This window comes from Parasteatoda tepidariorum, chromosome 9, assembly GCF_982258835.1.
Source record: "Parasteatoda tepidariorum strain Cologne lab strain chromosome 9, Ptep-v5.0, whole genome shotgun sequence".
Lineage (NCBI taxonomy): Eukaryota > Metazoa > Arthropoda > Arachnida > Araneae > Theridiidae > Parasteatoda > Parasteatoda tepidariorum.
Genome location: NC_141763.1, coordinates 93,591,079 through 93,617,925, shown reverse-complemented (window position 1 = coordinate 93,617,925; position 26,847 = coordinate 93,591,079). Strand labels below are relative to the sequence as shown.

General features: G+C 31.4%; 1 long non-coding RNA gene across 1 annotated transcript in view; it reads left to right on the top strand.

Annotated features, from left to right (window-relative positions):
- The window catches only part of LOC147804343 (uncharacterized), a 60,834-nt gene extending 35,777 nt beyond the window's left edge, over positions 1–25,057 (top strand). Inside the window, exon 2 of the long non-coding RNA XR_015429420.1 lies at positions 24,721–25,057. This is a non-coding gene — a long non-coding RNA (uncharacterized LOC147804343). The remainder of the gene's footprint in view (positions 1–24,720) is intronic.
- The last annotated feature ends 1,790 nt before the right edge of the window (positions 25,058–26,847 follow it).

Genomic DNA, 26,847 nt, shown 5'->3' with positions numbered 1-26,847 from the left:
ACCACTGAGAATATTTAAAGTTCATTCAAACTGAATTTAAAAAAAACACAAAAGCAATAAATTCGGAGATGAGAACGAGACACTATCTGCGAGATTTTTGCAAGTAAATACATTCCACCAATCAGGTTTACAATCGCATCTCTACTTTTGCTTAGGCGAATTTTTCGCATATTGTGTACACGATCCCTTTTGACAGCTTTGTGGTCGGTGCCAGCAGGGAGCGAAACCAGCTAAGAATACTTTTCTGCTCGGTTTTCGGTGCAAACCGGATGCATTATACAGAAGCATCACCAAAAGATCAAAATTTTCGACTAGTTCCGGGTACCCGAACTTATTTATATTTCATGTAGCTATAAATTACTAAACTTATTTAGTTTTATAAAAAAAAAGCTATTATAAATACCTTTGAAACGACTAAGACGATCATTCTAGTAGCTGTCGATTACATCAGAACCAATATAATATGACATCCTAACCAAACGTGAAGAACTTAAAGTTGCAATTCAATAGCTTAAAATTTTTTTAAAAGTCTATAGTTCGTGATTCGAATTAATTTTCAATAAACTATAGATTCCATATCCACATCACCTTACCTGCACGAGTTTCAGTTACTGCAGCTGATTGTGTGGAGAGGATATTTCCAAACAGATAAATTTGCTTCCAATAAAAAAATATATTTAAAAAGAACTCGCTTTTTTGGAAATGCCGATTTGGCTTTGATCGACTTAATTATTAATATTTGTTTTTCTTGTGTTCTTACATACGTAAAAGTTAGTATTTAGTTAGAGTATAGCTAGAAAAAGTACATTTTTCAAATTTTTATTTAGATTTAAGTTTCGAAATTTGTATATTGTTGATAAGGTAATCAGTGTTTTTAAAGCTTAGATTTTATTCTAATTTTTAAAGTTTTATTACTTCTCAAACACCTGTTGTTGCACCAAACAAGTTGAGCTAAATAGTCTCAAAATACAGCGGATAATAACTCTGAAATATAGGTGGTAAAGAGAAAATGCAGCGCTCTCTAGTAAAGAAAACACCAACTTTTCTGGTATGAAATTGCATTGACGAGAAAGGATATTTCATGAAGAACTTACTGTTTTCTTTCACAAATAAATCTTTATTTATTAATAATATAAGGTGTTCCTTCCCAAAAAAGTCGTCCCAGTCTTTAAGTAATGAAATGGACAAAAAGTTTAGAAGTCGAAATGTTAGATTGAATATAATCTAATATTACATTAAATCTAATATTATTCGCAATCAAGCTATTTGTAGCACGTAAGGACCTCTTACTAGCACATTATGCCGTTCCTATTTAAAATTTCTTCATAGCCTATTAAATTAAGAAGTATTAACACGACGCAATTATTCATTAAAGTACCTATCCACTCATGTTTGGAAAATCGTGTCCAACAAATTAGCAATTCATACTGACGCATAGAGCGTTATGCTATATCCGCCTAAGTTGCTTACAAAACATATTACGGTGGCAAGCATTAAAAAGCATACATTAGCACGTTAATGTGTCTCCATGCCTTGGAAGAAGCGTTAACAGCAAATTAGCATAAGATACTTCTATGTACCCGGATGCTACTTGACGGGGGTAGGACGGAGTTAAGTTTTGATAAGATACTTGTATATAACTTATCGTGCCATTGCTATGGTAACTCGATATGCAGAATTTGATGCTAGCTAGCAATGTGCAGTATATAATAGCTTGAATACCTTGCTGACATAGCAAGGTATAGCAAGAAACGAGGAATAACAATGGAAATAAACAATGGAAATAAAAATATGGCCACCGAAGCCGACATCTTCAGGGGGTACCAGCTCCGGAAGCCATAGAACAAAACCTTTTCTATTTAATTTTTTTAACTCTAAACAATTGAGAAAAACAGGGCAAAATTAAAGTCTTAACTGAGCAGCCCTAGTTAAGCATTATATTAATCTGTTTCGCAATATTTAACCTTCCCTATCGTTTTTTTCTTCCACTGCGCATTTTAATGGAGGGCGTTGTTTTCTTTTATTTCAAATGTGTCTTTTACATTGAGTGTGTTTCAGAAAATTGCTGTTTGACCAATTTAATGTGAGTTTTCGGTTTTTCATTTTTGTATTATATTTTCAAGATTATGTGCGAAATTTCTCTGCTGATTAGATTTTATGTATTGCTTGTATTTTTCCAGGACTTTTGCAAAACCTTCGGGGTGTTATTTCCATATATGGCAGTACTTTTACCTTCGTTACTTGTACCGCCGGTATAAGTAAAAAGTACGTACTTTTACTTGTACTTCGTTACTTTTTAAATTTAGTTCTTTTACTTCGGTACGTTCTTCTACTTTCGGTACTCTTTTAGGGAAAAAGTGCAAGTATTTGTAACGGAAATGTCGAATGAAATCGTTACTTTTTTCTAAAACTCGGTAAGCTTTCTAAAAATAAGAAGAAAAAAAAAAAAATATTTTTTTAAAAAATGCTTAGGTTTTTTTTAATTTTTAAAATTAATGCGCAATATATATGCATTCACAGCTAACTTCGTGTTCAAATACCTTGACCTTTTAAAATTGTCATTCCTGAAAGGGAAAAGACGGCTCTTTTGAACTGCGAAAGGTTTCGCGATGTGAAATCGCAGGACGATTTATTGTTTGCTGCAGGTCTGGTACTTTGCATCAAATTTAATTGGTCTGAAGAAAAAGCTAGGGAGGAGGCTACAAAAAAAATTGGAAAGAATTGTCCAAGCTGAACACCCTGCTATAACTAATAAAGTAACAGAAAAAAAAAAAACCAGGGAATCTTAATTTTCTAAAGCTGAAAACATCATGCCAATCACCAACGACAGAAGAATTTATGGCATACATGAGCTCAAATGTCGAAACGGAAAGCATATCAATTTTGAATCGATATCCAATCGTAAAAGAATTATACGTGAAATATAATACTGCAGTACCTTCTAGTGCTCCCGTAGAGCGCTTATTCAGCGTGGCTAAGCACGTTCTGAGAAATTCTCGCAGCAGACTCAGTGACACCACTTTCGAAATGCAACTATTTTGCAAAATGAATAAAAATATTAATTAGCAAGTTATTTTCAGTCATTTTCGAGTTTTATGCATTTATTTAATACATTTTAAATAAAAAATGTTGGATTTTGTTTTTACGTTTCTCAATTTTCGTTTGAACTCACTAATAATTCATTTTTGTCTTAATGCATTTTTTACTAAATACGTTTTTAACTAGTACATTTTTTACTAAAATTATATTTATGCCCGACCTTGTCAAACAAAGCCCAGTCAAATCTCTAAGAACTTCAGAACTGTTTGTGCTATTGAAAACTATTATAACTCTTGAAAACTCGAAGGTATTAATTTAGTCGCTGATACTAAAATTCGTTAACAAATTTTAATTATTCCGTTAGTCAGAAATTTTCGGAAAATGATTTTCTCGCATGACTTCAGCATTAGCCATTGTTACAAATAAAATTGTAGACTGTTCTGTTTCAACTTATACTGCACATGCAATTATTTTTTACTAGCTCAAAGATCACAAAGCTATATGAAACCCGTGTTTGGTTTGTTTATATTTGTGCTTTTAAAACGCGTTTCTATAGAGTAAAACAATTTTAAATCAATGGTAATTTGAATAAATAAAAATAATAAACTAAAAATTAAAATCAATAGTTAAAATTTCTTTTTCGTGCAAATCCAAATATTAAAATTATATTTGATTTCAAAATTATACTATACGATTATATTATAAAATTATATTATAATATTCGTCCGAATTTCAAAATAAATTAATGTCCACAACTTTCAAAATTAAAAATAATTAAATAAATAACAACAATTTTGCAAAAACATTAAAGAGCATAAGAATAATATTCAATAAAATTATAGGTTACTTTGAATCTTCGATTTCCTAGAAATGCACTTTTAAATCGTTACTTTTTTTGTTTAGTACTTGTACTTTTGCTTGTACTCTTTACTCGTTACTTTTTAAAATAAGAACTTTTTACTAATTACTTTTTTTAAAAATACTTGTACTTTTACTCGTTACTTTTTAAAAGTAACGTTGCCATATATGATCATAAACCAATAAAATTGGGTCTGCTGTTCAACGACGGTTATAAAATAAACCTTATGTTTCACACAGCTATCGCTATTGTATTTCTGCGATCTTGAAGGGAAAAAAAAATCTCAGTAGATTTTAATAAAAAACTCCTCATGGGGAATATGAAATGGATTGGCTCTGAATCCCCTTTTGTACGCGAAAAAGGAGGAAGTGTTAAGGCGTGCGGCATTCTGATTGTCCACAAAGTGTTATGACATTCTGTTTGGCCATGTCACTAGAAATGAAATCTTAAAGAATAACAAACAGTTGTGAAAAAAATATACCCCAGAGGATTTTATTTACTTATATTATAATACAATACATTCAAATTTACAATACAATATAATAACATCAATACTATACAATATTTACATTACATATGCGTTTCCTTTGTTTGTTTGTTTGTTTTCTGCTGATAAATCCAATGGTGTTTCTGGATTAAATGGATACTGTCTTTTCCTACAGTGTTTCACAACTACTCGTAAATCCAATGCCTTCAAAGATTCCGAAAAATTGCTTAAAAAGTATCAGATGTATCCCATTCTTGATCCTCCTTTGGTGCAATGAGTGAAAAATCCACGTTAAAACACACGCCTTGGGGCTCTTGAGATTCAACCAGCACTTAAGACATATCAAAGACTATTGATTCAACCAACACTTGAGGCACATTCAACACTTCTGATTCAACCAACACTTGAGGCATTTCCAACACTTCTGTTTCATCACAAGGCACTTGCACTTCATTCAACACTTGAAGTTCCTCATCCCCTTGAGGTTCGTCACATGAAGGTTTGTCATTCCCTTGAGTTATATCCAACACTTGGGTTTCAAAATTCACTTGGGTACTGGGCACTTGTAAAACTGTAAACTCTTTAGGAAGCATTTGCTCAACAGACTTCGCTGTGGATACCAGCGTGATCGGCTTGTACGTTACAAGCCTGTAACACCCGTGGTAGAGGTGGTGGATGCTCGACTCATGCATTGCGTAGCCTCGCAAAGACTTCAACAGGCTGAGCAAACAGCAAGCAATCAATGCGAGGCTACGCAACGTTTGAGCTTAGCATTCACCCCTCCCCCACAGGCGCTACAGCGTTGCAGCGTACAAGCCGAGCTTCTTCCCCGGGCGGTACAGTCACCGTAACTTACAGTTACAGACCAGGCATCAACCGCAATCGATGCGAGACTACGTAACGTTTAGCTGAGCATACTCCCCCCCACGGATGCTACAGCATTGCAACGTAAAAGCCAAGCTTCAGCTATGGAAGCAACAGCCAGCGTAGCCTCGTATCGACTACAGTCGAAGCTCGGCCTGTAACTGTAAGTGAAGGGGGCTGTGGAGCCCGGAGTTGATGATCGGCTTGTACGTTACAATTCTGTAACACCCGTGGTAGAGGTAGTGGATGCTCGACTCAAGCATTACGTAGCCTCGCAAAGACTTCAACAGGCTGAGCAAACAGCAAGCAATCAATGCGAGGCTACGCAACGTTTGAGCTTAGCATTCACCCCCTTCCCCACAGACGCAACAGCGTTGCAACGTACAAGCCGAGCTTCTTCTCCGGGCGCTACAGTCACCGCAACTTACAGTTACAGACCAGGCTTCAACCGCAATCGATGCGAGACTACGTAACGTTTAGCTTAGCATACACCCCACCCCCACGGATGCTACCGCATTGCAACGTAAAAGCCAAGCTTCACCCCTGGAAGCTCCAGCCTCTGAAGCCTCGTACCGACTGTGGTTGAAGCTCAGTCTATAACTGTAAGTGAAGGGGTTTGTTGAGCCCAGAGTTAAAGATCGGCATGTACGTTACAATTCTGTAACACCTGTGGTAGAGGTGGTGGATGCTCGACTGAAGCGTTACGCAGCCTCGCATAGACATCGACAGGCTGACCAAACAACCGCAATCTATGCGAGGCTACGCAACGTTTGAGCAGAGATTTCACTACCTCCTCCACAGACGCAACAGCATTGCAACGTACAAGCCGAACATCTACTCCGGGTGCTACAGTCACCGTAACTTACAGTTACAGACCGAGCTTCAACCGCAATCAACGCGAGGCTACGTAAAGTTTGAGCTGAGCATCCACCACCTCTACCTCAACCCTCCACCTCATCCTCCCTTGACAGAAACTTCCCCTTCGATTTGAAAACGCCTACTTCGATGGATTCCCCATTGAACAGTTGACTTGCTACTTGTGACTGCGACATTATCCTCGTCCTGGCTCCTTTTCTTTAAACCATTTTGTCATGGAAGCGAAATTGGTTTCATCTATGCAGCTAAAATTCCAAAAATAAATTAAAGAATGTGTTTAGTTCATCGTTACATAAAGCTCGACTGCTAATTTTTTTTCTTATTATTTTAAAAATCTAAAATGTTTCATTCGTGTGGTTTTTTCCTACCAGCTGCTGTCTGCAGCTTATTTTGAAAGGCTATATTTTCAAACAAATAATTTTGCTTCCAATAAAATAAATAATATAATTTCTGAGTTCAAATCTGCTCCATTTCATAACATATTAGTAATATTGAGTTATTCTGATATGTTTGAAGCTTACAATTGTTTTAGATACTTATAGAGAGATTGTTTAAAAAGGCAATATGGTTGCTATATTTAGAAAAAAACTCAATCTTTTTTCAGTTCAAATTTGGCTTAATACTATGAGGGTCTCCTTCTCTGAAAGAGTGGTCCCAATTGTTAAGTAATCAAGTGGAGGATAATTTTAAAAGTCAAATTGTTGGATAGAATATTATTTAATATTCTGAATAACATTATTGAATTTGATATTATGTATTATTGAATATAATCGTATGTATTATTGAATATAATATTATGTAGTATTGAATGCAATATTATGTATTATTGATTATAATAATATTTTATGTAATATTATGTATTATTGATTATAATAATATTTTATGTAATATTATGTATTATTGAATATAATATTTTATGTAATATTATGTATTATTGAATATAATATTTTATGTAATGTTATTGAATATTTCATTAGTTCTTGTATTAGCAGTAATTAAATTATTGCGCATCATGCTGGCTGTTCATACCAAAAAAAATTTCATAGCTTATTTATCAAGCATATAATATTCTTTAATGTGTCTACTTCTCTATTTGGTTAAAGCTTAAACAGAAAATAAGCATAAGATGCTCGTATATAGCTTATCATGCTTATGCTATATAGACTAGCTTTTTAGCACTTCATGCAGGTTAGCATTGTGAAGCATATAATCTTACAGACATAAGATTGTAGTCATAACAATACATAGCAGAAACTAGCTCATTCCTGTTGTTACTATTGCTATTTCTAGCACGACACTTTTGACTTGGGAATCCTTAAATTTTATTATTATTAATAATTACCCAATTTATGATCTGTTATGTTATCTGATTTTAAATTTTTATTCTATTATTTTAAACTCTGTTTACTATGCAATTTAAACTTCATTACCTGGTCACTTGATTACCCGATGTCTGCCATATTTTGAAGATAACTGTACTTCGTGTAACTATTTGTGACATGTCTTTTAAATCGACTATGATATTGATATGTGATCTTGATTCAATATAAAACGATGGAGTGTTTGGGAAATTTTAATCATGCCCACTATACAACAGAGTTGTTGGGGAAATATGAAAATGATCCTATTATAAAACACTCTTTTTCTGCTGGAACATTAATTTGTGACGCCTACTTTTTTGCTAAAGAGTTTGTTGTAAGATAATTAATTAGATTTGAAATTTTGAGCCTATTTCATTTGTGAAAAACTTTTTTTTGCTTTTTTTTTATTTTAATCAAGCAACTCAGGGGATAGAACACAGGTGATAGGATAGATCATTCAGCCTGGATACCGGGCATAGATTCCCTCCGTCAAAAAATTTGGTGGGTTCATTTGACTACTTTTTAATCATTTTTAAGAGGTACTTATTAAATACTTATTTCCAATTCTGTTTTCATGGTACGAATAAAACTAGTGAATTTATATCTGTAACTGCAAATACTGTATTGTAAAAATTTGCATTTCTTATTTAATTTTATTTCTTTTTAAATCAATGTTGTTTGGTTAAAGCATGGGTCGCCAAACTTCTTTGATCATCGACCCCTAGATAGTTTTTCGAAATCTCGATCGACCCCCATAAAAGTAATTTTCCATTAATTAAAATAAAACTCTATTAGATACTGTGTTTGTACATTTATTTTATGATTTTAAACGTTTATTAAAGTAATAGTACGTTGTGTAACAATAGTTTGAGTTCGTTGTAACAATAGTTGAGTTCGTTGTGAAAAAATAAGTAAAGTAACTACAGATTTATTGCTTCTTAATCAATGAGATGGGCGTGCCTGGTGTTTTTCTGCAAGGTTCGCAATATTGGGTTAAAAATTGGTCAATTTTAATCTTAAATTAACTCGAAACTCCACATTTAATTTATTTCTGTACTTAGTTAAGATTGAATTTACGTGACTGAAACCGGCTTCAACCATACAGGAACTTGGAATTGCTAGCATAAATGACTGAGCTATTTCGTAAAGCTTTACATATTTTTGCATTATATTTATATTTGTCCAAAATTTGCTTATTGTTAAATTTTTAAAAAGCGTCTTTGCTTCAAGATCCGATAATAATTCAGCAAGCTCATCTTGCAGGTTGATATCCACGTTTTCAGTTTGAGCAGAAAATGGCACAATAATCCAATCAGGGATGTCAATGTTTTCCAAATCAGCAAAGCGCAGTTTACAATCGTCGCTCAATTTTTGAAGATGACTTGTATGTGTGTAAAAGTTTTAATAATGACCCTGCAAATATTTAACACAGTTTGCAGAGATAACTGAAACTGCGTATGATATTTGCGTTTGTAACGTCAACGCTCGTCACACGTGACATTTGGACAAGCTCACATTGACTTATAAACCAGAAGGGCAGAGTTCGTGCCACTGGTACGTAAATACTTGTTTCTCCCGAATAAATATACGTTTATTAATTTATGTTTTATAAAGAAACTGATATTAAATCAATTATAAAAAAATTCACAAATTTTACATACTCAATTAGGTATGTGTGATTCGCGTATTAAGAACTGTCTTTTCTTCGACCCCCTGGCTCAGATCGACCCTCGCTTTTATTACATAAACCCCTGGGGGTCTATATAGACCACTTTGGCGACCTCTGGGTTAAAGCCATGCAAAAATGCAGGATACATTTAATGAAATACTGAGCGATAGAATTGCACGTTTTTCAGAAATGTTATGTATAATGATATCGACCCAACTAGCCCATAACTAGGAATTGGGCATATAAAAATCAATGACTGGTTAGTTCAATTGCCATATATATAAGTTTTTTTTTTAACATGAAATATTATAACTTTTGGCCCGTGATCGAACTAATTTATAAGTGATCTAATTATAGGACATACTGGCTATAATTAAGCAAAATGAGAACTTTTTTCAGCTAAAAGCACTTAATTGGTTATAAAGAGTCTTAATTTGCACTGCGAAATAAATTAAAGAAAAAATCTTTCAAGTAAGGAATATAGTGCAATTTAAAAATGTGTTCTAATACTGGGACACCAAGGCCGTAGAGGTTGTTTTATTTATTCTATTAAATGACTTTTATTAATAAGCTGTGAAAAAAAGACGCTTAATTTACAAAAAAGGAAAACGAAAATAAATAAAAATATCATTAAAATAATACTACTTACAATTTTCATGCGAACTTCAATGTTGCCTTCAGTCAAGAATTTTTTTGAGAAAAAATCACAAAGCATTTAATCAATCGAAGTAACAATTGCTTATATCATATTGTTAAAATAAAAGTTTACATTGTTAAAGCATACGAAGCATATGTTAACGAATTCAACGAATAAGATACGAAGCATATGTTAAAGCATATGTTACAGCTTGTTTCGATATTTTATGTAAGAATAAATTTTGTCGTGTCAGCAACAATGTGTATAATTGTTTTTTTACATTGTTTATTTAACAGTTAATTTAATATAAAAATGGTTTTGGTTAGTCGAGTAAAGACAAGAAAAAAAAAGGTATGGAAACGGTCAAATACCGCGAAAATACATCGACGCAAAAATCGAAAAATACACTCGTAATATCATATCAAATGAGGAATTCAATTACAGAGCTTATCCTTTAAATCTCCTCCCTCCCCGGGGGTGGTTAAGTGGAGTCAACTTCAATATCTTAAAAATAAGCCCCTGTTTTTTTGTCTTTTTTTTATCGTAGATTAAAATTTTCCGAAAAAGGACGAACCCCGATTTGACTTGCAAAATGTTCTTAGATATCATTATTGTTTTATTTTGCATTATGAGAGGTATTAAAGACCCACCCATTTTTCTGTTTATTACTGTCAATGTTCAACTCTGCAGTCTTCTGATTTTGAAACCAGCCACAAAGACAAGTGAACTTCTAGATCAAGCATTGGGACTAACTTATTGCCAATTTCCTCTGGCTCTTTTTTTAAAAACTCGTCTTTGCATAGCATGCAGAGGAAAGCCAAGAGAAAGTCCCACTGTTAGACAGATGGCAAAAGCATTCTAACCCCAAGTCTCTGTACGACCACTGAGAATATTTAAAGTTCATTCAAACTGAATTTAAAAAAAACACAAAAGCAATAAATTCGGAGATGAGAACGAGACACTATCTGCGAGATTTTTGCAAGTAAATACATTCCACCAATCAGGTTTACAATCGCATCTCTACTTTTGCTTAGGCGAATTTTTCGCATATTGTGTACACGATCCCTTTTGACAGCTTTGTGGTCGGTGCCAGCAGGGAGCGAAACCAGCTAAGGATACTTTTCTGCTCGGTTTTCGGTGCAAACCGGATGCATTATACAGAAGCATCACCAAAAGATCAAAATTTTCGACGAGTTCCGGGTACCCGAACTTATTTATATTTCATGTAGCTATAAATTACTAAACTTATTTAGTTTTATAGAAAAAAAGCTATTATAAATACCTTTGAAACGACTAAGACGTTCATTCTAGTAGCTGTCGATTACATCAGAACCAATATAATATGACATCCTAACCAAACGTGAGGAACTTAAAGTTGCAATTCAATAGCTTAAAATTTTTTTAAAAGTCTATAGTTCGTGATTCGAATTAATTTTCAATAAACTATAGATTCCATATCCACATCACCTTACCTGCACGAGTTTCAGTTACTGCAGCTGATTGTGTGGAGAGGATATTTCCAAACAGATAAATTTGCTTCCAATAAAAAATATATTTAAAAAGAACTCGCTTTTTTGGAAATGCCGATTTGGCTTTGATTGACTTAATTATTAATATTTGTTTTTCTTGTGTTCTTACATACGTAAAAGTTAGTATTTAGTTATAGAGTATAGCTAGAAAAAGTACATTTTTCAAATTTTTATTTAGATTTAAGTTTCGAAATTTGTATATTGTTGATAAGGTAATCAGTGTTTTTAAAGCTTAGATTTTATTCTTATTTTTAAAGTTTTATTACTTCTCAAACACCTGTTGTTGCACCAAACAAGTTGAGCTAAATAGTCTCAAAATACAGCGGATAATAACTCTGAAATATAGGTGGTAAAGAGAAAATGCAGCGCTCTCTAGTAAAGAAAGCACCAACTTTTCTCTTATGAAATTGCATTGACGAGACAGGATATTTCATGAAGAACTTACTGTTTTCTTTCGCAATTAAATCTTTATTTATTAATAATATAAGGTGTTCCTTCCCAAAAAAGTCGTCCCAGTCTTTAAGTAATGAAATGGACAAAAAGTTTAGAAGTCGAAATGTTAGATTGAATATAATCTAATATTACATTAAATCTCATATTATTCGCAATCAAGCTATTTGTAGCACGTAAGGACCTCTTACTAGCACATTATGCCGTTCCTATTTAAAATGTCTTCATAGCCTATTAAATTAAGAAGTATTAACACGACGCAATTATTCATTAAAGTACCTATCCACTCATGTTTGGAAAATCGTGTCCAACAAATTAGCAATTCATACTGACGCATAGAGCGTTATGCTATATCCGCCTAAGCTGCTTACAAAACATATTACGGTGGCAAGCATTAAAAAGCATAGATTAGCACGTTAATGCGTCTCCATGCCTTGGAAGAAGCGTTAACAGCAAATTAGCATAATATACTTCTATGTACCCGGATGCTACTTGACGGGGGTAGGACGGAGTTAAGTTTTGATAAGATACTTGTATATAACTTATCGTGCTATTACTATGGTAACTCGATATGCAGAATTTGATGCTAGCTAGCAATGTGCAGTATATAATAGCTTGAATACCTTGCTGACATAGCAAGGCATAGCAAGAAACTAGGAATAACAATGGAAATAAACAATGGAAATAAAAATATGGCCACCGAAGCCGACATCTTCAGGGGGTACCAGCTCCGGAAGCCATAGAACAAAACCTTTTCTATTTAATTTTTTTAACTCTAAACAATTGAGAAAAACAGGGCGAAATTAAAGTCTTAGCGCAGCCCCAGTTAAGCATTATATTAATCTGTTTCGCAATACTTAACCTTCCCTATCATTTTTTTCTTCTACTGTGCATTTTAATGGAGGGCGTTGTTTTCTTTTATTTCAAATGTGTCTTTTACATTGAGTGTGTTTCAGAAAATTGCTGTTTGACCAATTTAATGTGAGTTTTCAGTTTTTCATTTTTGTATTATATTTTCAAGATTATGTACGAAATTTCTCTGCTGATTAGATTTTATGTATTGCTTGTATTTTTCCAGGACTTTTGCAAAACCTTCGGGGTGTTATTTCCATATATGGCAGTACTTTTACTTTCGTTACTTGTACCGCCGGTACAAGTAAAAAGTACGTACTTCGTTACTTTTTAAATTTAGTTCCTTTACTTGTACTTTCGGTACTCTTTTAGGGAAAAAGTGCAAGTATTTGTAACGGAAATGTCGAATGAAATCGTTACTTTTTTCTAAAACTCGGTAAGCCTTCTAAAAATAAGAAAAAAATAAAAAGTAAATATTTTTTTAAAAAATGCTTAGGTTTTTTTAATTTTTAAAATTAATGCGCAATATATATGCATTCACAGCTAACTTCGTGTTCAAATACCTTGACCTTTTAAAATTGTCATTCCTGAAAGGGAAAAGACGGCTCTTTTGAACTGCGAAAGGTTTCGCGATGTGAAATCGCAGGACGATTTATTGTTAGCTGCAGGTCTGGTACTTTGCATCAAATTTAATTGGTTTGAAGAAAAAGCTAGGGAGGAGGCTACAAAAAAATTGGAAAGAATTGTCCAAGCTGAACACCCTGCTATAACTAATAAAGTAACAGAAAAAAAACCCAGGGAATCTTAATTTTCTAAAGCTGAAAACATCATGCCAATCACCAACGACAGAAGAATTTATGGCATACATGAGCTCAAATGTCGAAACGGAAAGCATATCAATTTTGAATCGATATCCAATCGTAAAAGAATTATACGTGAAATATAATACTGCAGTACCTTCTAGTGCTCCCGTGGAGCGCTTATTCAGCGTGGCTAAGCACGTTCTGAGAAATTCTCGCAGCAGACTCAGTGACACCACTTTCGAAGTGCAATTATTTTGTAAAATGAATAAAAATATTAATTAGCAAGTTATTTTCAGTCATTTTCGAGTTTTATGCATTTATTCCATACATTTTAAATAAAAAATGTTGGATTTTGTTATTACGTTTTTCAATTTTCTTTTTGAACTCACTAATAATACATTTTTGTCTTAATACATTTTTTACTAAATACATTTTTACCTAGTACATTTTTTACTAAAATTATGTTTATGCCCGACCTTGTCAAACAAAGCCCAGTCAAATCTCTAAGAACTTCAGAACTATTTGTGCTATTGAAAACTATTATAATTACTAATTTAACTCTTGAAAACTCGAAGGTATTAATTTAGCCGCTGATACTAAAATTCGTTCACAAATTTTAATTATTCCGTTAGGCAGAAATGTTCGGAAAATGATTTTCTCGCATGACTTCAGCATTAGCCATTAATACAAATAAAATTGTAGACTATTCTGTTTCAACTTATACTGCACATGCAATTATTTTTTACTAGATCAAGATCACAAAGCTATATGAAACACCGTGTTTGCTTTGTTTATGTTTGTGCTTTTAAAACGCGTTTCTATAGAGTAAAACAATTTCAAATCAATGGTAATTTAAATAAATAAAAGTAATAAACTAAAAATTAAAATTAATAGATAGAATTTCTTTTTCGTGCAAATCCATAAAAAGTTTGATATTAAAATTATATTTGATTTTAAAATTATACTATACGATTATATTATAAAATTATATTATAATATTCTTCCGAATTTAAAAATAAATTAATGTCCATAGCTTTCAAAATTAAAAATAATTAAATAAATAACAACAATTTTGCAAAAACATTAAAGAACGTAAGAATATTATTCAATAAAATTTTAGGTTACTTTGAATTTTCGATTTCCTAGAAATGTACTTTTAAATCATTATTTTTTTTGTTTAGTACTTGTACTTTTACTTGTACTTTTTACTCGTTCCTTTTTAAAATAAGAACTTTTTACTTTTTACTCATTACTTTTTTTAAAAATACTTGTACTTTTACTCGTTACTTTTTAAAAGTAACGTTGCCATGTATGAAGGTCAATAAGCCCAGGTAACCATAGTAATGCTCATCACAATACACATTATCGAAAGGAACGTAGAAAAAAAGCGTTTTATATACAATAATATGCAAGCAACTAAATAAAAAACGCTTTTTTTATATATAAAATAAAGCATGGGACACTGGTGTCTTTTTCTACGTTAAAGGTAAAATCTTTCAATCGCGGTTCACTTCCTACCTGCGTAGAAAGTAATTTGTGCTCATTTTCAGTTATTTAGATCGAAAAGAACAATTCATAATTGAAATGTGTTTAATTTTCAAAACCAATTTTTTGAAACAATTGTGATTGTCGAAAAGCGATCACAGGTTGACAATTGGCAAAATGGTTGTTGTTTAATTTTTTTCCCGTCTACGTTCTTTAGATTTAGCTATTCCACCCTCGGTAACTTTAAGCATTGGCATCGCTTTCTTGCTTCAACTCTAAACTTTGGGACTGTGCCAATCAGTTGGGGATCCTCTTTATTTGCGATATTCACCTGAATTAGTTTTTAAAACGATCCGGTTTGAACTGTAGGTTAGAATTTCTGATTGTTAATTAAAACAATAAAAATAAAACAATCTCTCAAATGATGAAATTCTCTTCTATTCAACAACTCAAGAAGTATTTATGGGATCTCTCTGGTCTCATGTCTCAAAAACAAACTTACCAACTAAATACATAACAAAATTAAAAGTGAAAAAAAGAATTCTAAAAAAATTATCAAACAGCGGCGGTCACCATAGCAACGCATGCAATGACGACATTTTCACACTGTATACTATTACTCTTAAACACAGTCGAAAAGTGTGATGACGTCCAAATAAGGTGCTCTCGCCATCAAACCCAATACAACACCCATTTTGCCAATGAGTAATAAACAGTTCAGTATTTTTACAGTATTAGACTAAGAAATAGAGTTTACAGTTATCTAACTCCCATCAACCATTTAAATAAACTGTCGAAGTGTAAGCCCTTTCATTTGGTAAGAGACAAAGACCTCAATAGGTTCAAATTACCAAAGAAATTGTAAAATGATTGATAGTTTTTTAAATCATTTTGGTAATTTTGTCATGATACTTTAGAGCAGTGATTTCCAACTTACATGAGGCCGGGGGCCACAATTAAAAACACAAATCAAATGGCGGGCGGCAACTTTATCAAAATTTTTTGTAGGACTGTTTTATGTTTGAAGGAACATTAAATATTACTGCCAGAGTTTTATCAAGTTGTACAAAACAAAAGTATTGAATTACAAATTAAAATAAGAAGAAGTAGATTTTTAAAAATATTTTGTTATTAATAATATTTTTTAAAATATTAAATAAATAATAAAAATTCGGGCTACAATAACTTTCAAGTGCGCACCTATGTATTAAACAATTAATGTGCAACAGATATCTAATCTATATATATATATTTCTCTTACACGGCACCAAAAAAAAGCCTCATTACAACTCCCCGAATGGCAACGTTAGAAAATCGACCAATGATTGCTTCTAAAAATGTCACCTGGCAAATGGCACATGAGGTGGCTCAACATATAGCGCTTTTTAAAAACGGAAACAATAGCCAGAGTGAGCATTATCAGGTTGCTCAATTCAGATTCATGCCATAAAAACATGATAATATTTAATTTAAACTCAATTAAGAATTAATTAGGCTGGCCTTCTCCATGACTATAAATAAGTCACAAGGTCAGACTTTTGAGAAAATTAGTTTAGTATTGACTAAATAAGTTTTTAGTCATGGACAACTTTATGTTGGTCTGTCAAGAGTTAAGTCATTTGACAGCCTTTCAGTAATTGCTTCAAGATGCCAAATCTATAATTGTGTTTTCAAAGAAATTCTAAATGCTTAGTGTTAATTTCTCAGAGCTGTGCAGAAAAAAATGTTTTTTGGAAAAAAGTTAATTGAAACTTCTATTGGCAGTAGGCAAGGGGAACTGCCAAAATCAAAACTCCCCGATTAGAAATGCAGCATGGTTTATTTTTTTAAATAATAACATTTTTTTCTAATACTTTCAGAATTTCTAGCATTAACTAATTTATTATACACATTCAGTTGAATTTAGGTGAGTAACTGCAATATTTGATAATTTATTTTGCTAATATGTTTCTCATTTAGCTAATGTTTTGATTTTTTCACCATGTACAATCTAAATTGCTAATATACTTTTTTAAAAGCCAATAAGAACATTGATAGAATTCTTCTACATAAGTACAATACTATGTCTTTGGTGATAAAATACTATGTCTTTGAAGATAATATACTATGTCTTTGTGCTAGAACATTGTGTTCATTGACGAGCGAGCGCGACGAGCCATGGTTCACGGCGTGAAACACATAGGATTGCGTAGCAATTCTCGGGGGTTGGCGAGCGTTAGTGAGCAGGGGGCGGAGCCTCCTAGTTGTATTAAAATTTACATAGTAGCACACAAAATATTCAATGGGAAAATTGAGGTTTGTCTGCTGTAACCACCAGAGAATGGATATTTGCATTTTAAATTTACAAATGTGTGTTTAAATATTTTCGTCCAAAATGAGTGGTTTCTAAAAGTTAAGTCGGAGAATTTCTTCGTGAAAATTTCTGATACGCACATGCTAAATTATATTCACAAATTACGAACAAAATGAAATAAAAAAGAGCAACATACACGATTATTTTTGTATTTGAATAAATATTTTCTTGGATGCAAAGCCTGAAAAATAAATTTCTTTGCACCGTTGGTATTTTAAATTTCACAGAAACGAAGAAATTAGGTTTTTATTAATGAGAAAAGTATTTTAAACCCATATAAATTATTTACGAAAATTCTCGGCCACAAAAAAAGGCTTCGCGGGCCGGATGCGGACCCAGGGCCGCCAGTTGGAAACCCCTGCTTTAGAGCATGGCACAAAAACCATTTATTGGGTTACATTTGCTCTTGACATTTATATTTGTTACTAAATATATCATAACTAGGAGGCTCCGCCCCCTGTTCGCTAACGCTCGCCAACCCTCGAGAATTGCTACGCAATCCTATGTGGTTCACGCCGTGAACCATGGCTCGCTGCGCTCGCTCGCCAATGAACACAATGTTCTAGCACAAAGACATAGTATATTATCATCAAAGACATAATATTGTACTTATGTAGAAGAATTCTATCTTATTGGCTTTTAAAAAAGTATATTAGCTATTTAGATTGTACACGGTGAAAAAATCAAAACCTTAGCTAAATGAGAAACATATTAGCAAAATAAATTATCAAATATTGCAGTTACTCACTTAAATTCAACTAAATGTGCATAATAAATTAGTAAATGCTAGAAATTCTGAAAGTTTTAGAAAAAAATTTTATTATTTAAAAATATAAACTTTGAACCCTAACTTTTCCTAGTGAGATAATAACCCTCAAAAAATCTTTCATTTTCAAGAACACAAAAATTTGTTTTCTCCCCAAATGAAATATTTTTTGGTGATCAGCATTATTGAAATCAATTTCTATATTAATTAACATTTGTGATAAAGTACATAACATTTTAGAACAAAATAAGGATGTTTTACATACAATAAATTAAAATGCTTGGCTGTTAGCATTACCCAGGAGGTGGAGGTCGCCATGCTGCATTTCAAATCGGGGAGTTTTAATTTTGGCAGTTTCCCTTGCCTACTGCCAACAGAAGTTTCAATTAAATTTTTTCCAAAAAACATTTTTTTCTGCAAAGCTCTAAGAAATTAACAATAAGCATTTAGAATTTCTTTGAAAACACAATTATAGATTTGGCATCTTGGAGCAATTACTGAAAGGCTGTCAAATGACTTAACTCTTGACAGGCCAACATAAAGTTATCCTTGACTAAAAACTTGTTTAGTCAATACTAAACTGATTTTCTCAAAAGTCTGACCTTGTGACTTATTTATAGTCATGGAGAAGGCAGGCCTAATTAATTCCTAATTGGGTATAATATGAAAAAAGCACAACTACTTCCACTTACTAGGAATAACATTTACCTTTTAGTTTAATTAATAAACAGAGTTTTAAATATGCTTACTAAATTCATAAACTTCGGTAAAACAACAATATAAATTATTTCCAAAGGAACTAGACTAAGACAATTCCAACCTGGCGAGTAGCGACTTATAACAAGACACTTCGTTTGATGCTTTTACTTGTTGCTAGAAATCAGGTTCGCAGAAAATGCTGTTTACTAGTTAAATTTAGTAGGAATAACACGATCTGTGACGTAGGCTATAGTATACCCAATTGAGTTTAAATAAAATATTATTATGTTTTTAGGGCATGAATCTGAATTGAACAACCTGATAATGCTCACTCTGGTTATTGCTTCCGTTTTTAAAAGCGCTATATATTGAGCCACCTCATGTGACATTTTTAGCAGCATTCATTGGTCGATTTTCTAACGTTGCCATTCGGGGAGTTGTAATGAGGCTTTTTTTTGGTGCCGTGTAAGAGAAATATATATATAGATAAGCGCTATCATGTTGGAAAGCAGAATTTCCGTTGAACAGTAACAACAGCGAATGGTCTGTAGTGATTTTGCTCGATTTTTTTTCTTCCGTGTACAAATTAAAGCTTGAACATTAAATATAGTATTAAGATATTTACCCTCGAAAAATTTTTGCAAACAATTTTCATGAGTGAGTTTTCTGATCATATTACAATCGTGGCAGATATTATCAGTGATTGACGAGTGAATTTATCTAACTTCTCAAATTAGATGATTTTAAAAAAAATCACTATTTTTTCAACTAATAAAACACTTTTTATGTTTGAAAACGTGTTACATCCTATTACTCACATTTTCATACTCTTTCCACGGTAACGCAAAAAGCTCTTGCAATGAAAATAAAACTAAATAATCGAATTGTATAAATTGTATTTTCATATTAAAAAAAAATTAAAACAGGTTTACAATGAATAATTGCATAATTGTCAATAATAGAATATGCAAGGCTTATGCTAAACAATCGCCACGAAACCAAATGCTATAAATTTGGAGAATAAAATTGTGTGCTCACGAAAGTATTAGAGAATGATTTTTTCCACTGGAGCGAAAAATATATTTAAGCAATTTTTAAGATTTGCATTTGGCGAATACTTTCGGAAATTGGCGAATCCTTTTAATATTTGGCTAATTTACTGGCTAATTGTTTGAAATCCTTAGCGCGGGCCCTGAATATAAAACATTTGCTACATAGATATATTATATTTTCCGCAAGCATATTATCACACTATATTTTCTAAAAGCTAATATTTAGGTGAGGAAAAAAATTAAAACTTTAATAAAATCTAAAGAATTACTATTGAGTAAGGGAGAATCTGCTTAGCGTAAGGATACTGAAAGAGAAGCCAAGAATTAGAATCACCTACGAATTTTATTAGGCAATCAAATTATTATTGAAGTTTGTAGGGGATGATTCTCAACGTCCAAAGGACAATCGACGTTCATCTTTGAAAGGCAATCAAACTGGTTTTAAATGCCATCCTTCTCAACAATGATTCGATTAATGATTCTATTTGATAAAAATTTTTATTTTAAAATATTTTTTGACTGTTAATGTGTATTTTTCAGTTCATTTTTGTTTGTTCAAGGGGTTCTGAAATGTTGAGAGCAGGGATTAGGAAACACCATGCATTTCAGTGCTGTTTCTAGAATTTGTGAAAAAATATTGATCGAATTTAAATAAACAGAAAAAGAGGAATCTTGTTTTTTTTTTTAATTTTACTTTTAGATTTTGTTCGTTTAAGGCAAAATAAAAAGAAAAACTATAGATTTCTAAAGGGAAATTTTTGACTATCTGCATGGGACAAAATAAATTAATAAATAAATTTTCTGATTTTTTTCAATAAACCAAAATGAATCTGAGTACACAAAAGCATTTATCATCACTAAATAAATTGACTCATAAAAATTATTATTCTTTGCATACAATTACTTGGAAAATCAGAATATAACATATAGCTAATAGCTGTAAATGCAATCAAACAATTCTCATTTACAACGACTAGATATTTAGATAGATATAGATTTTTAAGTAAATGTAATTAAACAACTCTTATTTGCAGCGACTAAACAGATAGATATAGACTAGACAAGATAGCAAATGTGATTAAACAATTAAGTAAATGCAATTAAATTTTACTTAAATGTAATTAAACAATTCTTATTTGCCACGACTAGATAGATATAGACTAGACTAGATAGATATAGAATTTTACATAAATGCCATTAAACAATTCTTATTTGCAACGACTAGATACATAGATAGATACAGACTAGACTAGATAGATATTGATTTTTAAATAAATGTAATCAAGCAATTCTCATTAGCAACGACTAGATGGATAAATATAGATTTTTAAGTAAATATAATTAAGCAACTCTTATTTGCAACTACTAAACAGATAGATAGATATAGACTAAACTATATAGTAAATGTAATTAAACAACTAAGTAAATGTAATCAACTTTAAGTAAATGTAATTAATTTTAAGTAAATGTAATTAAGCAATTTTGATTTGCAACGACTCGATAGATAGATAGATATAGACTAGACAAGATAGTAAATGTAATTAAACAATTAAGTGAATGTAATTAATTTTAAGTAAATGTAATTAAACAATTCTTATTTGCAACGACTAGATACATAGATAGATACAGACTAGACTAGATAGATATAGAATTTTAAATAAATGTCATTAAACAATTCTTATTTGCAACGACTAGATGGATAAATATAAATTTTTAAGTAAATGTAATTAAACAACTCTTATTTGCAACTACTAAACAGATAGATAGATATAGACTAAACTATATAGTAAATGTAATTAAACAACTAAGTAAATGTAATCAACTTTAAGTAAATGTAATTAATTTTAAGTAAATGTAATTAAGCAATTTTGATTTGCAACGACTCGATAGATAGATAGATATAGACTAGACAAGATAGTAAATGTAATTAAACAATTAAGTGAATGTAATTAATTTTAAGTAAATGTAGTTAAACAATTCTTATTGGCAACGACTAGATAGATATAGACTAGACTAGATAGATATAGAATTTTAAGTAAATGTCGTTAAACAATTCTTATTTGCAACGACTAGATACGTAGATAGATATAGACTAGACTTGATAGATATAGAGTTTTAGGTAAATGATTTTAAATTGGAATGAATTCAAAATATAAAAAAATTTGCTGCGAGTAAACACTATTCCAACTTTGCAAAGTCTTATTCTATAAATACTTTTTTTAAAAAAATATTGTATGTAATTTCGAATTGTAATTTTTTAATTGATTTGAAAGAGAGCTTATTAACACACGAGAACCAGTATTGTCTATACAGAGCTAAGCGCAACTAATTTAATGTAAAAAAAATCAAGTAGCGTTGTTAATTAATTATGATGAAAAAAGACTGAAAGAGATGAAAGGGAGATTTATGATATTAAATTTTCCTTAACATTTTAAGAACAAATATATAAGCAAAATAGGAGAATTAAAAAAATAATTTATACTAATCTAATAATAATTAATACTATAAATAATAATTAATACTATAATTAATACTTAAAAAAATAATTAATACTACTATAGTATTGTTACTACTTGTACTTCGTTACTTTTTAAACGTAGTACTTTTACTTGTTTTTCCGTTACTTTTTTGGAAAAAAAGTACAAGGAAAATGTCAAAAGAAACCATTACTTTCTTTTTGAAAGTTTTTAAAAATTTCCCTAAAAAAAAATTTTTTTTTCGAAGTTTTTGAAACATTTTTTTCAATTAAATTTATAAATTTAATGCACAACAAATTCTATCTTACTTCTTTTTTATAAACACATTTAACTATTGCAATTTCCTGCTCTTTTGAGCACTCAATAATTTTTTGGAAAAGTAACTGCAAATTACCACAAAAATGAAAGGAAAATGTAGTTTTGAAATTAGCATAACTTCAAACTCCTTTTTACAAGCAAACATTGAATTATGATTTCAGCTTTCTCTATTTCAATGAATTTTGCAACGTTTTTCTGCATTTTAAAGTTTTATAAATTGAAATTAAATGCATTTTAAATTTTAAAAAAAATTTCTCACTTTTTTAATGAAAATTAAGGTTAATTTAAATTTTTGATTTCCTTGAAATGTACTTTGAAATTATTATTATTATTTTTTTGACTTGTACTAGTACTTTTTACTCGTTACTTTTTAAAAGTAACGTTTCCATTCATGGTTAACAAGTATTTAAACTTTAAAACAAAATTTTTTAAATTGCTTCTTTTTCACATTTCAAATCTTATACTCCAAATGCGATATCTAGAATCGGCTTCAGTGTCAAAGGTCCCATTCTTTATTCTCTATAGAAATATACAGGTTCCATGAACCCTGATGATCTTTCCCCTTCGTTCTTAGTTTTTTGTTTTTAGCGTATCATTTATAACATCATTTGATCAGCTAATATAGAACACATAATGTTCTTCATGTTTAGTGCAGTACAGCGAATCCCACATTTATGACATTACGCTATTTTTTTCTTTTTACTGTATTTCAATATCATTTATCGATTTTTACTAATATCAACAAGTATCTTCGATCTATTAATTTTGCTGTTTAGCATACATCATATTTTTTAAAATTTTAATTAGTACTTTAACCAAAATCAAACAAGCAGAATCGGCATCAATAATAGTATGGCGATTTTTTAAGTTTAACCGAAAAGAATTAGTACCATTTCTCGACTAGTTTTGCTTTTCAGTTTGTATTTTTTTCTAATAACCGTCGATTTCATATTGTTTAGCTCTTTTTTATAGAAACACTCTTTAAAAGTACTACTGTAGACAAGACTATAGTAATACTTAGGTTATATAAGCTTGACTATAGTTTATGTAAATTTTAGGTTATATAAACGTGACTATAGTTTATATAAGCGTTAGGTTATATAAACGTGACTATAGTTTATATAAACGTTAGATTATATAAACGAGACTATAGGTTATATAAACAAGAATATAGTTATATAAACGTGGTTTAATATAACTTTAGATATACTAATTTGTTAACGTAGTCTTCTCATGCTACCACTTTCACATTATTTGAGTTTAGCTGACATAACGGATAAAAAAGAATTAAATATTTAAGAACGTGTGTGCTATAAACTATTTTGATTAATAAAGGCGATGAGCAAGCAAACATCACCGACACTATCTTTAAAATGCTTGATAAAACAGAATCGTGTGCATTTTAATTTGTATCATAGGTACAAGCTCTAAACCAATAAGAAAATTTCATTGTTCAAATGCTTCTCCCGAACAATCTAATTGAAATTTTCGAATGATTTTTAGGATCAAGGACTAAAATTGCCTCTTTGATCTACAGTCCGAATTTCAGGAAACTGGAGCAAATGGTTTTGGAATTATACGATACAAACACTCAGATATACTCCTTCATTTTATTATAATAGATTTAATTACCGGCATATTGATATTATTGATTAAAAACATCTACTCAGAAATTCATCAATGACACGCTTGAGTTTCAGTGACAATTTCTTAATTGAAATCAAACGAGATAAATAAATAAAAAATAAACAGTATATTGTGAAAATGCATCTGTTTCATCAAAATTGAGAATCGATTTGCAAGGAGAGCATATTTCATTAGTTAATGGGTTTATGAGATAAATTGGATTTATTGATTCAGTCATTTTATTAAATAAAACTAAGTTAAAAAATAGATATAATGTGTAATGCATTAAATATCATGTTTTCAAGAAAGTTTATTTTTTGTTAATGCACTGCACAAAGTGTCTTTTATTTTTGTCTAGATACGAATTTGATTCTAAAGCATCCAGATCTAAATGCAATCTGAATAATAGCCGTGATTTGCCAAAATTAGATTATTTATGCTTGTTTGAAGTTAATATTCAATTACAATTCAGTATTTTTAGAAATTGAACTCTAAAAGTAATGATTCATTTATTGCAGGAATTGGACTGTTGAAGAAATATTGAAAATTCATGATAAAAATCACTGATTACCCGGATGCCTTTCTCTTTTCACAGTAAATTCCATGTCTACCGTAAAAATTACGGAAAAAAAAGAATAAGCATGAAGGAACGACGAATAATTCTCCACTAGGAATCGAATCCAGGGAGCCTGATTACTGTGAACGATTTTAATCAGATTTATGGTGCTCGGAAACTGGTCATGACATCATGGGAATGAGATAAAAGTTGCCAATCTTGACTACTTTTCCAGTTTCATTTACTGAAAGATTTTTATTGAACTGTGTTAGCACTCTAGCAAAAGCCTACAAGCAGCAGCGGCGTCATGAAGGTTTAGATTCCTCAAGTTCGACCATGACTCGCAGCATAATAGGTAGCATTACGCACAATGCTGCTTTTACTTTCCTAACAAGCTGGTCTTCTTTGATCTGAAGCTAAGTTTGCTTCGAGCAGCCAGTGAGGATTGAGTTCCAGTCTTTCACAAACGACAGTTCTTCAACCACCGAGGCATCGTGATTCCAACAGTATTGTGTTAGATATTGGTACTAAATGGCCCCGCTTAAACTCTACATCTTCAATGCGGAATGTAACATTAAAATCGTCCATAGATTCCATTCTCTTGTCATTAGTTTTCTTACTAATTAGATATCCGCGTCGATTTCTAGGGATAAAGTTGTAGATCAGAAAAAAATTATATTAAGATTAAGGAACCTACAGTAACCAAAATGTAGAACTTCAGTTAAATTGCTACAACTACTAAAAATTGCAATGGATTAGCAGATTGCAAAACATTGTTTCAAGAATAAATCCCTCTCGTTTCACTCATAATAGACATTTTGATGTGGTCTGTCATTTACATGTGCAGCCATCTACCAGCTAAATATTTAATATTTTTTCAGTGACTTGCATGTACTGTGGTCTACTATACATACTGATGTTTATCATGGGGTTAGAAAAAAAGTCACTTCGAAAACTATGGTTTATCATTAAGCCTTGTATCGAGAAATTATAAGTAATTTGGTTATCACCCAGGTCAATTTTCATTGATGTAGACTGAAGTAAAACTATTTAGTTAGCTGGAAAAGAAATTATATACCACTATGCAATCTTCTCCTCGAATTGCAAGTCTTACTAAAAGCTGCAACAGATTTCCAGAAGGGAAAATATTGCTTTACGTTTTAGGTTTCTTTGGGATATATTATCTAAATTTTGAACCCAACAATTTCAAACTAAAAATTATTTCTTGTACATGCTGTAATTTGTTATGGACTATTTTACCGATTTCTTACGTTGTAGTTGAGTTTTTTACCGTTAACACACCATTAGGCTACGTACATCTCATTGATTTGATTATTATAATTATTTGTAGAATATTTCTTAAGGAGTCGTTCAGAAATCTTATACTGATCGATAGATTTAGAGAACCACGAAAGAAAAATATAATTAGCAAGGATACAATATTTTTCGTTCCAAGTTTCGTGAATTTTGTGATGAATGTGATATGGACATTCGGTTCAAATAAAATTGAAAACAATGCCATATTTAACGCCATTTTCCGAATTTTGAATCAAAATAAAGTGCCTGATCTTTTAATTCTCGTTCAAGTGACAGTAGGCATCTTCATACTCTCGAACTACATTTTCTTTTACTTCATTCCTCCTCTATGTACCGTCATTTGTTATCGTGTTCTAATCGAGAACTACGGATTGATCTACTCTTTTAGCCAAACAGCATTATTTACGACAGCTGAAGCAAATCCATGCAACAAACTACTGGAAATAAATTCTAATTTGTCCAAAGTTGCCCAAAACATCAGAGAAGCAAACTGCGCCATTTCCCACTTACTGTTTATTTTATTCGGTTATTGGTTGTTCAATACGTGTTTCACCCTTGGAGTGGCCTTCACGATAATGGTTGAGTTCTCAGAAAAAACAGTTGCCTATGTTCTGGCATTTGGTTCGTTTGCAATTTACTTTGTTGTTATGATTAATGCTGCGGTTAAAGTGAATGAAGAAATGGAGCGCATGCAAAAAAGGGTAACACAAACTTTCATGAGTGCACCAGGACTTGTGGACTTACATCCTGCACTGGCTTCAAGTCTTGTGTT